At 35.4% G+C, this 13,171-nt stretch overlaps 1 long non-coding RNA gene across 1 annotated transcript in view; it reads left to right on the top strand.

Annotated features, from left to right (window-relative positions):
- LOC125920852 (uncharacterized) overlaps window positions 1-13,171 on the top strand; it is a 129,734-nt gene that overhangs the window by 94,028 nt on the left and 22,535 nt on the right. Inside the window, exon 5 of the long non-coding RNA XR_007457232.1 lies at window positions 7,698-7,780. This is a non-coding gene — a long non-coding RNA (uncharacterized LOC125920852). The remainder of the gene's footprint in view (window positions 1-7,697; window positions 7,781-13,171) is intronic.

The raw sequence follows: 13,171 nt of genomic DNA, 5'->3' as shown, positions 1-13,171 counted from the left end.
TTTCCAGTTTTTACCTATATGAATAAATCTTCTATAAATGTTGGAGGACAAGTCTTCCTGGGAACATAAATTCTCATTTTGGGGAGTAATGTCTAGGGGCAGAATCAGTGGGTTGTATGAGCATAAGTTTAGTTTGATAAGAAAGTATCACCCTAAACTTCAAATTGCATACCATTTTGAATTTCTTTCAGCAATATATGAGTTCCAGTTGCTCTATATACTTGCCAGAACTTGTCAGTTTTTAAAAAATTTTAGAGGCACCTAGGTGGCTGAGTCAGTTGTGTTCCAATCTTGACCTCAGCTCAGGTCATGATCTCACAGTTCATGAGTTCGAGACCCATGTCAGGCTCTGAGCTGGCTGTGTGGAGCCTGCTTGAGATTCTCTCTCTCTCTCTCTCTCTCTCTCTCTCCCTCTCTCTCTTTCTCACCCCCTCCCTGCCCCTTACCCACTCATGCTCTCTCTCTCTCAAAATAAAAAATAAACTTAGAAAAACTTTAACCATCTTAGTGTGTTTTCAGTGGTATGATGCTTTATTATGAATTTCCATATTGACTAATGATATTCAAGATCATTTCGTGTGCTTATTTGCTATTTGTATATCCTTATTTGGTGAATTTTCTATTCAAATATTTTATCCATATCTTATTGAGTAATATTTCTCATTATTGTAAGAGTTATTTATATTTTCTGTATACCAGTCCTTTATTAGACATATGTTATGCAAATATTTTTTCCCAGTCTATGGCTGTCTTTTCACTTTCTTAACAGTATCTTTGAAAGTGGGAAAAAAACCTTTTACTTTTTGATATTTTATCAATATTTTATTTCATGGTTAGTGCTTTTTGTATTCTACCTAATGCATCTCTGCTACCCCAAGGTCACAAATTTTGGTGTGTTTTCTTCTAGAAATTTTAGAGCTTTAGGTCTTCTTTTAGGTGTATAATTCATCTTCTTCTAGTTAATATTTTACATGATATGTGGTAGAGTTTGATGTCCATTATTTGCATTTGGATATTCAAATGTTCTAGCACCATTTGGTGAATACAGTTCCTGTTATCCTTAAAATGCCCAGAAGCATAAATCTCCCAAGTATGGCTTTGATAGATTCTAGATATAGTTTATATGTTATAATTTTAATTTAATATAATTATATTTTTCCAAACAAAAGATGTATTGATATGTTTTACTTTTATGAGTTTTCATTTAGAATAATCACAAATACAGGGCTCCTGGGTGGCTGAATTTGTTAAGCATCCAACTCTTGGTTTTGACTCAGGTCCTGATCTCAAGGTTGTGAGATTGAGCCCAGTGTTGGGCTCCATGCCAGGCGTGGAGCCTACTTGAGATTCTCTCTCTCCCTCTCCTCGCTCATGCTCTCTCTCTCTCTCTGAAAAAAAAAATTCAATTAATTACAAAGTCAAAAGATACTCCTATCATTATTTCCTATAGCAAGCTAATGGAGCACCCAAAATGATTTAGTAATAGCATCGCTTCCATTTGGACAAAGACTGTATGTATTTCTATTCTGAAAGAACTGACAGTTATATCATTTAAGCAAGGAGGACCTTGTGTTCTAGTAAGTATTTGTGGAAAATTATTAGGTGAAGCCCTACAGTGAAAAAGCAGTTACTATTTACAGGAGCTATATTTGAATTCACAATATGCTTATCTCTAAAATTTGGAGAGAAATCAATACAAAAACCCACAGAGAAAATATGTTAACCACTAGGTTTTTGTATTGATTTCTCTCCAAATTTTAGAGACAAGCATATTGTGAATTCAAATATAGCTCCTGTAAATAGTAACTGCTTTTTCACTGTAGGGCTTCACCTAATAATTTTCCACAAATACTTACTAGAACACAAGGTCCTCCTTGCTTAAATGATATAACTGTCAGTTCTTTCAGAATAGAAATACATACAGTCTTTGTCCAAATGGAAGCGATGCTATTACTAAATCGTTTTGGGTGTTCCATTAGCTTGATATAGGAAATAGTGATAGGAGGGTCTATGTTTTCCATAACCATGAAATGGATCCATCGTTTATTTTCATGGTTCATATTTGTAGCTTGTCCTTATAACAAAAGTGTTTTCACTTTGTTTCAGTCATAGATGATTTATATATTAACTTGATACATTAAGCCTTCTGCCTTTCTGTTGCAGAAAGGCAAGTTAGAAATCTCTAACTTGATTTGTCACCATTTTAACGTGTATAAACTCCATGCACATGCCACAATAATCAGATGACCTATTCTCGAACACGGTAAGACGACCTGACAAGAGATATCACAGCTGAACACACAAATTTAGTCTTGTTCTTTAAATAACCAAAGGGTGTGACAGACCTGGGGAATTCATTTAGGGCTTTCTTATGTGATAGAGATGTAATGTACTCTAAATCTATTCTTAATTCTCCCTTATGCAGCCTCACAGCAAGATTTCGCACATGCAAATGAGAGTTTGTTAAAAAGACGCCTGAAAAAAAAAATCTGTTAATTTAAGTGGCATTGAGATGCGAGAGCCAATTTTGCATCTTAATGTAAAGTTAACCAACAAATTACTGTAAACTTATGCCAAATTTTCTTTTGCATTAAGATATGTGATCTAAATGGTTAAAACATATCCAATTAAACTTTTGGAACTTCACCAAAATAAAAAGCTTTTGCACAGTAAAAGGAAGCATCAAAACAAAAAGGCAACCTGGGGCAAATGGGTGACTTAGTCTTTTAAGCACGGGCTCTTGATTGTGGCTCAGGTCATGCTCTCATGGTTTGTGGGGTGAAACCCCACTTTGGGTTCTGTGCTGACAGCACACAGAGACTGCTTGGGATTCTCTCCCTCTCTCTCTCTCTGCCCTTTCTCCACTCACATGTGCTCTCTCTCTCTCTCTCTCTCTTTCAAAATAAATAAATAAATAAACAAATATTTAAGACGATGCTCTCAAAAAAAGGCAACCTACTAAATGGGAGAAGATATTTGCAAATGTTTTACCTGACAAGGGGTTAATATCCAAAATGTATAAAGAATTTATACAATTCAATACCAAAGACACAAATAATTAGATTAAAAAATGGGCAGAGGACATGAATAGACATTTTTCTAAAGAAAACATGCAAATGATCAATAGAAACATGAAAAAAATGTCAACATCACTGATCATCAGGGAATGCAAATCAAAACCACAATGAGACATCACCTTATATATGTCAGAATAGCTAAAATAGACTTAAAGAAAAAAAAAGAAATAACAAGTGTTGACAAGATGTGAAGAAAAATGAACCTCCTTGCACTGTTGGTGGGAATGCAAATTGGTGCCCTACAGTGGAAAATAGTAGGGCGTTTCCTTGAAAAATTTAAAATAGAATTACCCTATGATTCTGTAATTCCACTACTGGATATTTACCCACCCAAAATGGAAACACTAATTTAAAAAGATACATACACTCCTATATTTATTGGAGTATTATTTACAATAGCTAAATATGGAAGCAATGCAACTATCCATCCATAGATGAATGGATAAGAGGAAGTGGTATATATATATATATATATATATATATATACCACACATATATATACCACATATATATATATACCACTTCCTCTTATCCACTATATATATATATATATATATATATATATATGTATATATACACACATATATACCAACACACACACATACACACATACACACAATGGAATATTACTCAACCATAAAAAGGAGTGGAATCCTGCCATTTGCAATAACATGGATGGATCTAGAGGGTATAATACTAAGTCAAATGAGTCAGTCATAGAAAAGCAAATACTATGTGATTCACTCATATGTGGAATTGAAGAAACAAAGCAAATGAGCAAACAAAGGAGAAAAAAAGACAAACAAAAAACACCCGGACTCTTAACTTTAGAGAACAAACTGATGGTTGCCATAGAAGAGGTAGGAGAGGGGTACTTAGGTGGCTCAGTCAGTTAAGCGTCCAGCTTCAGCTCAGGTCATCATCTCACGGTCCGTGAGTTCAAGCCCTGCATTGGGCTCTGTGCTGACATCTCAGAGCCCGGAGCCTGCTTCGGATTTTGTTGTCTCCCTCTCTCTCTGCCCCTGCCCCACTCATGCTGTCTCTGTCAAAAATAAATAAATGCTAAAAAAAATTTAAAAAAGAAGAGATAGAAGAGGGGATGGGTAAAAGAAATAAAGAGGATTAAGAGTACATTTATCATGAAAAACACTGAGTAATGTGTAGAATTGTTGAATCACTACATTGTACACTTAAAACTAATATAACACTGTAATTGACACTGCAATTAAAAAACACATACAGTACTGAAAACAGTGCCTAGTACATAGTAAATGTTCAATAAATGTTATTATCATTGTCATCATAAGTGGAGAGAGGAAAAAGACCACAAATTTATATTTTAGATTTGCCCAGTGAAGAAAAGCTACATGGCATCTGGAATGGTTTGAAGAGTATCAACATTAACTATTAAATGGGGGTATTAATCAGTTGCAACTAGGAAAATAAAAGATAGCCAAGTGTACAAACCCCAAATTATTTAGATGAAGACACAGAATCTGATCATTGCATATTTTATACTTAATAAAATGTTTATGCTTAATTCATTTTAAAATTAACCATTTGGTTGCAATAACAAATTTATAGATAATGAGGAACTTTTACCAAATCTCATTAAAAATTTTTCCTTTGTGCTTTGTGACAGACTAGTTGATATAGTGTCCAGAACTATTTCATTTCTTTTTTCTCTTCTTATTGTATACAAATACCTCTTTATTTTAGGGAACCCATTTCCTGCTGCTTCAATGAATTGCCTCTTAATACCCTCTCTGAATTAGATACATTAATAAGGAATTAATAAGGAATGGCAAATGGCCGGTCAGGATATCCTATTTTCCCTGGCAAAGTCATTGATTCATCATTGAGCATATCAATTCCACTTTCTCTAAAATGCATGCATGGTGAGATTTCCTCCTCCTTTATAGTAGGTTGCAATGATCACTTGCTATTTCTACTGAGGAGAGGCTGGTTGGGGTATGTCTTTTTGAGATGATTAGTAGACAGTGTCTTAAACAATAGAAAGATACATTATTCTACTCAAACAGTGAAAATGACTGATGACTGTGTTTTTTAAGTGCAGTGGGGTGAGGATTTTAGATACACTGTGAAACATGGATCTAAGGAGCATGTGTTCCTTGATATGTGAGATGTAAGCTGTACTGCTAGGCTTACCCTTCTATTCTAGTTACTGCTTTGTGGAACTTAATGCCCCTCACAATATCCTTTTCCTGGTCCAAGTACATCCCAAATTAGAATTCTAGTCCTTTTTTTTTTAACTTTTATTTATTATTGATAGAGAGACACAGAGCATGAACAGGGGACGGGCCGAGAGATGGAGAGACACAGAATCTGAAGCAGGCTCCAGGCTCTGAGCTATCAGCACAGAGCCCAACGCAGGGCTCTAACTCACAAACCACGAGATCATGACCTGAGCTGAAGTCGGACGCTTAACCGACTGAATCACCCAGGCGCCCCTAGAATTCTAGTCTTAAGCTAAGGAACTTTTCATTTTGTTTTGTTTTCCTTTTTAAGTTCCTACTCTCTGATAAAAAAAAAAATTTGCTGATTCCAAATTTTATCCCATGGAAATTCTTACATGACATGTTGGAATATTTTAGGGTGTGTGTGGACATGTGTGTAGGTGTAGATATTTGGAAGGTGAATACCTTTGGAAATCTTTGAAAAATGAAGTAACAGGACCTAATCTGTCTGAGGTCAGTAAGTCTGGATGGAGCAAGAAAATGGGATAGAAATTGTACACATTGAAGGGCTAGTGACAAGAAGACTACTTAGGAAAGGACAAAAGTTAATGACATTTTGAAGCATAGAGATGAAATGTTTAACATGCTTAGTAGGAATGAACCCAGATTTGTGGATGTTGTAATGGTGAGTTTTTATTTTTTACATTGATGAATAAATTATGATTATTATAGCAGAAAAACTGGTGACTTTGGTCTCATAATTCACATAGCTAGTTGTATGTATTTTTCTAGTTTCTCATATTTTGACAATTTAAACATATAAATATATCTTGAAGTTGAAGCACTTGGGTTTTGAGATGAGGAACTAATAAAGTTTGGTTGCTGACTCTAGGTCGAGTGAGAGAGAGAGACAAGTATTAAAGCTCTCCTTGAAATTTCTAGTGGAACTCGTCTAGAAGTCAGTGGAATGGTACAGAAATTAATAGACTGAAAGAACAGATTTATAGAGCTTCTAATTTTAATAACCTCTAGTGTATGTTAGCTTTCTAAATCTTAGTTTCTTGTTTAAAATGAATGTGATGAGGGACACTTGGGTGGCTCAGTTGGGCATCTGACTTTGGCTCAGGTCATGATCTCACAGCTTGTGAGTTCAAAGCCTCCATTGGGCTCTGTGCTGATAGCTCAGAGCTTGGAACCTGCTTCGAATTCTGTGTCTCCCTCTCTCTCTGCCCCCTCACCACTCGTGCTCTGTTTCTCTCCCTCTCTCTCTCAAAAATAAATAAACATTAAAAAGCATTTTAAAAATAAATGTGATGAGCCAGAACTCTATAAATCATTTCAAGTCCTACTGTTCTGTGTTTCTGTGTGATTGCTAAATAAACAGCTCAATCTGCTATTTTCCTGGACTGTATATTTTTGCTGCATTGCTTACATTTCTTACAGTTTTTTTTTCCTTATTGGGGTATAATGGACAGAGAAATTGCATACATTTAAAGTGTACAATGTAATGATTCGATACACATATACTTTGTGAAATAATTGCCACAACCAGGTTAATTAACATACACATCACCTCACATAGTTATCTATTTTGTGTGTGTGCGGTGAGAATGCTTAAGGTCAACTTTTTTAGCAAATTTCAAGTACACAATTCAGTGTTATTAACTACAGTCATCATGCTGTTCATCAGATCCCCAGAACTTATTCATCTTATAACCAAAAGCTTGCACCATTTGAAGAGAGTCTCCTACTTACTCCACCCACCAGCTCCTGGTGATCACCATTCTACTGTGAACCACAATCAGATATTGTCTCAACCCGTTAGGATGGCACTTACCAAAAAGAGAAGTAACAAGTGTTGGTGGTGATGTGGAGAAAAGGGACCCCTTGTGTACTGTTGGTGGAAATGTAATTTGGTGCAACCGCTATGGGAAACAGTATGGAGGCTCCTCAAAAAAATAAAAATAGAACTACCATATGATTCTGCATTCCCACTTTGGGGTATATATCTGTAGGACACAAAATCAGTATCGTAAAAAGATATCAACACCTGTAGGTTCATTGCAGCTTTCTTTACAAATAGCCAAGATACAGATGAAATATAAATGTCTGTCAATGGGTGAATGGAACAAGAATATGGGATGGTATTCCACCACGAGAAAGAAAGAAATCCTGCCGTTTGTGGCAACATGGATGAAACACAGGACATTATGTTAAGTGAAGTAAGCCAAAGAGAGAAAGACAAATACCACATGATACAACTCACAAGTGGAATATTTTAAAAAATTATATTTATAAGTACTTTGGAGAATGACAAATAACACAGGACGCTGGGCTTATTTGCATACTTGGGGGGAGATCCTTGGGATTCTACAAAGCCTTCGTAATTAAAAAAAGGAATATTTTTCTCTTATTTTTCCAGGACTTTCACAACTGGATCTTCCAACTTTCACATCAGACAAGCCAGTCAAACACCAGACCATGAATAATTTCTTTATGATTTTTGTAAGTTTTGCTTCATCATACCCCTTATCCTGGCTGATCTGCAATCAGTACATTTTCCCTTTATATAATTTGTTGCTACACAGGTTGGAGTGATGTATTAGTATTACTATTACATTTTTTAATTTTGAACAATTTACGAGAAACATGGAAAATTACAAATGCTAAAATGGTATTATTGACTTTCTAGAAATAGTCATTGTGAACATTATGTCATAGTTGTCTCATCTTCCTCCTTCCTATTTTTTCAAGGAAATACACATGAGGTCTTTCATATTTCTTATGTGAATGCTATTCTTACTTTCACTTTCTAGCAGTAACCACTCTAATATATTTAGACATGGAGAAACTATATGTTTAAATGTAATCACACAAGCCACGCAGGTAATGATGAGTGACAATGCGAGTTTCTAGGCACAGGTCTCTAGATTCTTGATATACTGTTCCATCTACAAGACCAGTGATCTAATTATTGGCTGAATTAAAATCATTCATATTTTGAGTCATGAATTCATATCGTTGAAATCATGTCAATGGAGATCACAATTATATGATTTTAAAATTAAAACCTTATGGCAATTTTGGTTTTAGTTCAGCTTTAGCAAGTGGCAAGGGACTTATCTTAACAACCAAAACAATCCAGATAACTTACAGAATCTAGTTTTATAAACCCTCAGAGATCTGAGTACACACAGAAACACATAAAGAACTAAACTCCAAAAATATACTTAACGGGAGAAAATTACACAATTACTTTTACCTCTGGTAGAATGGCAAGAGGAAGAGGCATCTGCTGTAGAAAAAAAAAATGGAAATATTAGAGTGAAGACATTATCAGAAATGAAAAATTCACTAAAGAGTCTTAGCAGGAGCATGGAAATAGAAAAGGAGAAGTGAACTTAAAGACAAGTTGATAGACTACATCCACACTAAAACAAAAAGAAAAATATTTGAAACAAAAGATATTTGTAACAACTCCCAATTTGTTTATAAATGGAATATCAGAAAAGGGGCAGAGGGAGAATGGGGAAGAAAGAATATTTAAAGAGATAAAGACTAAGAATTTTCCAAAATTGATGAATTATATCAACTTATACTACCAGAAATCTTAGTGATCTCTGAACAGGATAATAGGATTTTAGAAAAGACACGAGAATCACGGTTCCTTTTCTAATCTCTGCAATCATAATGGACTAAATTAGAAAAAACACAGTAGCCCAAAGTGAATTGGCTAAAAAGAAAATTGAAGTGATATCTTTGAATAAAGACAGCAGGAATTTCAAAGGCAACTGGCAATGAATGTTTTTTGCCTGAAGTGATAAAGTATTATCTAAAGAGAAAGGAAAATAAATACTGTTAAAATTTGTAGTATTTTCAGTGAACTAGTAGTCAGCATTCCAATATGAGTGAAAATGGAGCCCACCAACAAATTTTGAATAAAGACAGAAGCTACCTCAGGAGGTATGAGTTTCCTGTCACTGGAAGTGATAGAGGGTTGACTAATGACCAACTGGAACGGAACTCAAGCTTCAGATGTATTGTTCAATTAAAGGATCATTGTCATCCTATTCTCATCTTAGCATTCTTTGATTACAGAAAAAGAAGACAAAGAACTTAATTAGCCAAGTATGTGACTTAACAAACAGCATCCTTTGCTTTTAACCTTTTAACCAAATTAATAGAAAATTATTTTCTCTTTAATTGTTTACCAAATAATTTAAGACAATGTAACTAAACTGTAAAAATCATGAGGCACAATACTTCTAGCTACAGAAATATTTGTTAGACTTAAGATATCAGAAGAGATGCAGTTATGACCATTTAACTTGTTATGTAAAATCTATTTTGAAATGATTTAAATTATAAAGGGATTTATTCAGATCACTTCAAATTTTCAGAGAAATAACATACCTAGATACGATTTATCAAGTCTTTGGCCTAAATGTGTTTTATCTGTATCTTTAAATTGGCATCCTTCAGGGTGGCAGACGGATGGCACATTGATAAAACACATCATTAGGAGAAGATGGGCATCCAGCTCCAGAATTTAATTTATTATTACCAACTTTAGTGATGATTGGGCTAATCTTCAACTAATTTCAGTGGCCGAGAAAATGCTATACATTAACTGAATCTGTCTTAGATTGCCAGACATTTGCTGTGTGAGTTGCTGTGACAATGGTTATAGTAAGGAATGTGGGATTAACCCAAAGGATGTGGACCTCTCAGGGTCCACCCAATCCCACCCAACCCACACAGTTGCTTCACGATAAAGAATGTTTAGAGATTGTTGGAGGAGATTATCACAATGACCATTACTGAAGAAGTACTCCAAAAAGTTTGAAATAAAGAGAAAAAAAAACACATGACTTCGTGGCCTCAACTTCAGAGGTTTTAAAAGATACTACTGGATCAGAAATTGAAATTGCCAGTTTTACAAATGGAGTTGCCAACCACCTTATAACTACCTTCACAAAACTTTTATTTTCAATGATAGAGGCAACTAGCAGATTTATTGAGTGTTGAAGAACAGAGATTACAAAGTCCATTGTGCCTTCAAAATGAATTGTAAAGTCACCAAAGACTCAATCCAACATTCACATACCTCGGAAAAAATAGATTCAAATATCTACTGCTGTCTATGGCCACAATGGCTGTCAAATGAGCTACTAAAGAAAAAGGAAAAACAACAACAACAACAACACAACTTGTAGCCATGTTTTTTTTTTACCAAAAATAATCCTCGGATAAAACTCTATTAATCCCTAAAGATAGATATCTTCTTTGGGATTTCTGTCACTGCAGACTGTGAGTTTAATCTAAAATGAATGATTTTAACTGACACATGCTTTCAGTACCATTGGCTTTTTCTACCTATCTTGAAGAAATAACTACCATCAGTTTTCACTCTATCTTCTTGAGTCTCACACAGATTGCTGCCAAATGACAAAAGAGAAATACAGGAACTCAATCATCTCTGTATTGAATATGTTTTCTGTATAAATTGGTTTTGGAGAATGAGTTATTGTACCCAATTCCAGTAATAGCACAGAAAACTTAACTTTCATTATCAAATGGCAGAAAGCCATAAATTGTGTCCTGTGATGAAAAAGTTATTAGAGGACATTTCAATCTTTCTTTTCAATATAAATCTGTGTTAGTCTAATGGTTTGAAATCTAGAAACATGCAGTTGTTTCATTTCAGAGTATTGTTTACTCTTTTCCCAATATTTTGAAAGTTACTTAAATGATTATACATATATATTTCAGGTATTATATGAAAAAAGATATGGTATAGGAAAGGCAAGGAAGCTCTAGGCTAGATTTTAGCTCTATCAGTTAGTGTCAGATAAAACTGAATCATCACTTAAATTATGTGTAAAATGTGGCACCTTAGCTTTCTCGTGTATAAAAGGGGGTAATTCCGTGTTATTCAACATGTTAATTCTACTCAATATAACTTACAGGGTTATTATAAGAACATAAGACAGAAAGTATATAAATGAGAGGATTATGAAAATAATTATGTTATTAATAGTCTTACCTTACCATTATTCTATAAATTGGTGGTATTCACTACAGTGGAGAGTATCTGTCTTTAAACTGCAATTACATGAATTGTATGAAATGCTTTTGATTTAACTAGCCTGCACCTGGGGGCAACAAAGTTTCCATATTGAGTTTTCGAACTTAAAAATTTTTTCAAGTTGGTTTTAAGTATCAAAAGCAAAATTTGGAAGCCTCAGATCCCCTATTTATAGCATAAACAAAAGAATGAAGAGTATTGAATGAAGAATGTAGGCACCATACACATCATATACTTACTTCCACATTAGAAAAAAAGGCAAGAGGGGCGCCTGGGTGGCTCAGTCGGTTAGGCGTCCGACTTCAGCTCAGGTCACGATCTAGCGGTCCATGAGTTCGAGCCCCGCGTCGGGCTCTGTGCTGACAGCTCAGAGCCTGGAGCCTGCTTCCGATTCTGTGTCTCCCTCTCTCTCTGACCCACCCCTGTTCATGTTCTGTCTCTCTTTGTTTCAAAAATAAATAAAATTAAAAAAAAATTTTTTTAAAAAGGGAAGAATGATTTCTGGGCTCAGGGGAGAGGTTTAGGGAAGATTGAGAAAGGGAAACAAAATTTAACCACTACTGTGGTGTTCTCTTCCTCGTTAATCTCTATTTCAGCTACCCTCCCAGTGGGGAGGATAGAAACTTCTAGATGTGAGAATCTGTGGATAGATGTGATATTTGTGTTTGGGACTATGAGAAGTTTTTATCGTTGTGGAATTCCTGTGCTAACATGGAATCGTTGCAATAGAAAAAAAAATGTTGGGGGCGCCTGGGTGGCTCCGTCAGTTGAGCGTCCGACTTCGGCTCAGGTCACGATCTCGTGGTCCATGAGTTCGAGCCCCGCGTCGGGCTCTGTGCTGACAGCTCAGAGCTTGGAGCCTGCTTTGGATCCTGTGTCTCCCTCTCTCTGTGACCCTCCCCCGTTCATGCCCTGTCTCTCTCTGTCTCAAAAATAAATAAACGTTAAAAAAAAAAATAAAAAAAAAATGTTGGCAGTGTGTGTCTGCCTAGAAAATGTTCAGAGAGATATCCCCTGTCCCCATTCACCATTTAAATTTTAAATATAGAAAAAATCTGGAAATATATTCATGGTAGAGCCAAATAAGTGATGGAAAAAAAAGACCTGAAGATGGTTCGCTTGTCAAAGAATTGTCACTGTAAGGGATGAAGGACTTCCTAGCAGAGTCAATGGGACAAAGGCCTAGCTGGCTTCTGAAGGGACAATGTGGGAGCTGAGGAGAGAGATGAAACAATCAGATAAGACTGCTAAGTATTTTCCACCTGTTATTTTGCCTTTCCCCAGCTGGGAAAAGAATGGAGGAATTACTCACTAATGGATACCTGAAGATAATGATGGGATTCAGGACACTACCCAAGACCATGGCTTGGCTTATTAAATAATGTTAGAGGAATTTTAAAAAATGGTAGAAGCAGGTCACTCTGACCTTTCACCCCCTCACCCTTCTAATCTGAAACAAATTCTAAAATTCCCATGTGAAAGGTACTGTCTCTGAATAAGAAGGAGCAAAGATTCTTATCACAAGAGCCTTTGAGGAATTTGGTGCCAACAAATAAAACTTGTCAAACTAACCCTTCTCTTCCTAGTTATTTCTTCACCATTTACTACCCCTTGCCCAAACCCGTTTGTTTATTCAAATTTATTGTTTCTTTGTCTCAAAGGTATAAAAACTGCCTGCAGTAGCCAATTCTTTGGGTCTTCATTCTCTTGCAAAGGCTTTTGTGTCCATGTAAAAATGCAATGAAAGTTGTGCACTTTTCTCCTGTTAATCTTAGTTTAATTTTCAGACCCAGCCAGGGACTCTAAGA

Source organism: Panthera uncia, chromosome C2 (assembly GCF_023721935.1).
Source record: "Panthera uncia isolate 11264 chromosome C2, Puncia_PCG_1.0, whole genome shotgun sequence".
In the NCBI taxonomy this organism is placed as follows: domain Eukaryota; kingdom Metazoa; phylum Chordata; class Mammalia; order Carnivora; family Felidae; genus Panthera; species Panthera uncia.
This window is presented reverse-complemented; position numbering and strand designations above follow the sequence as displayed.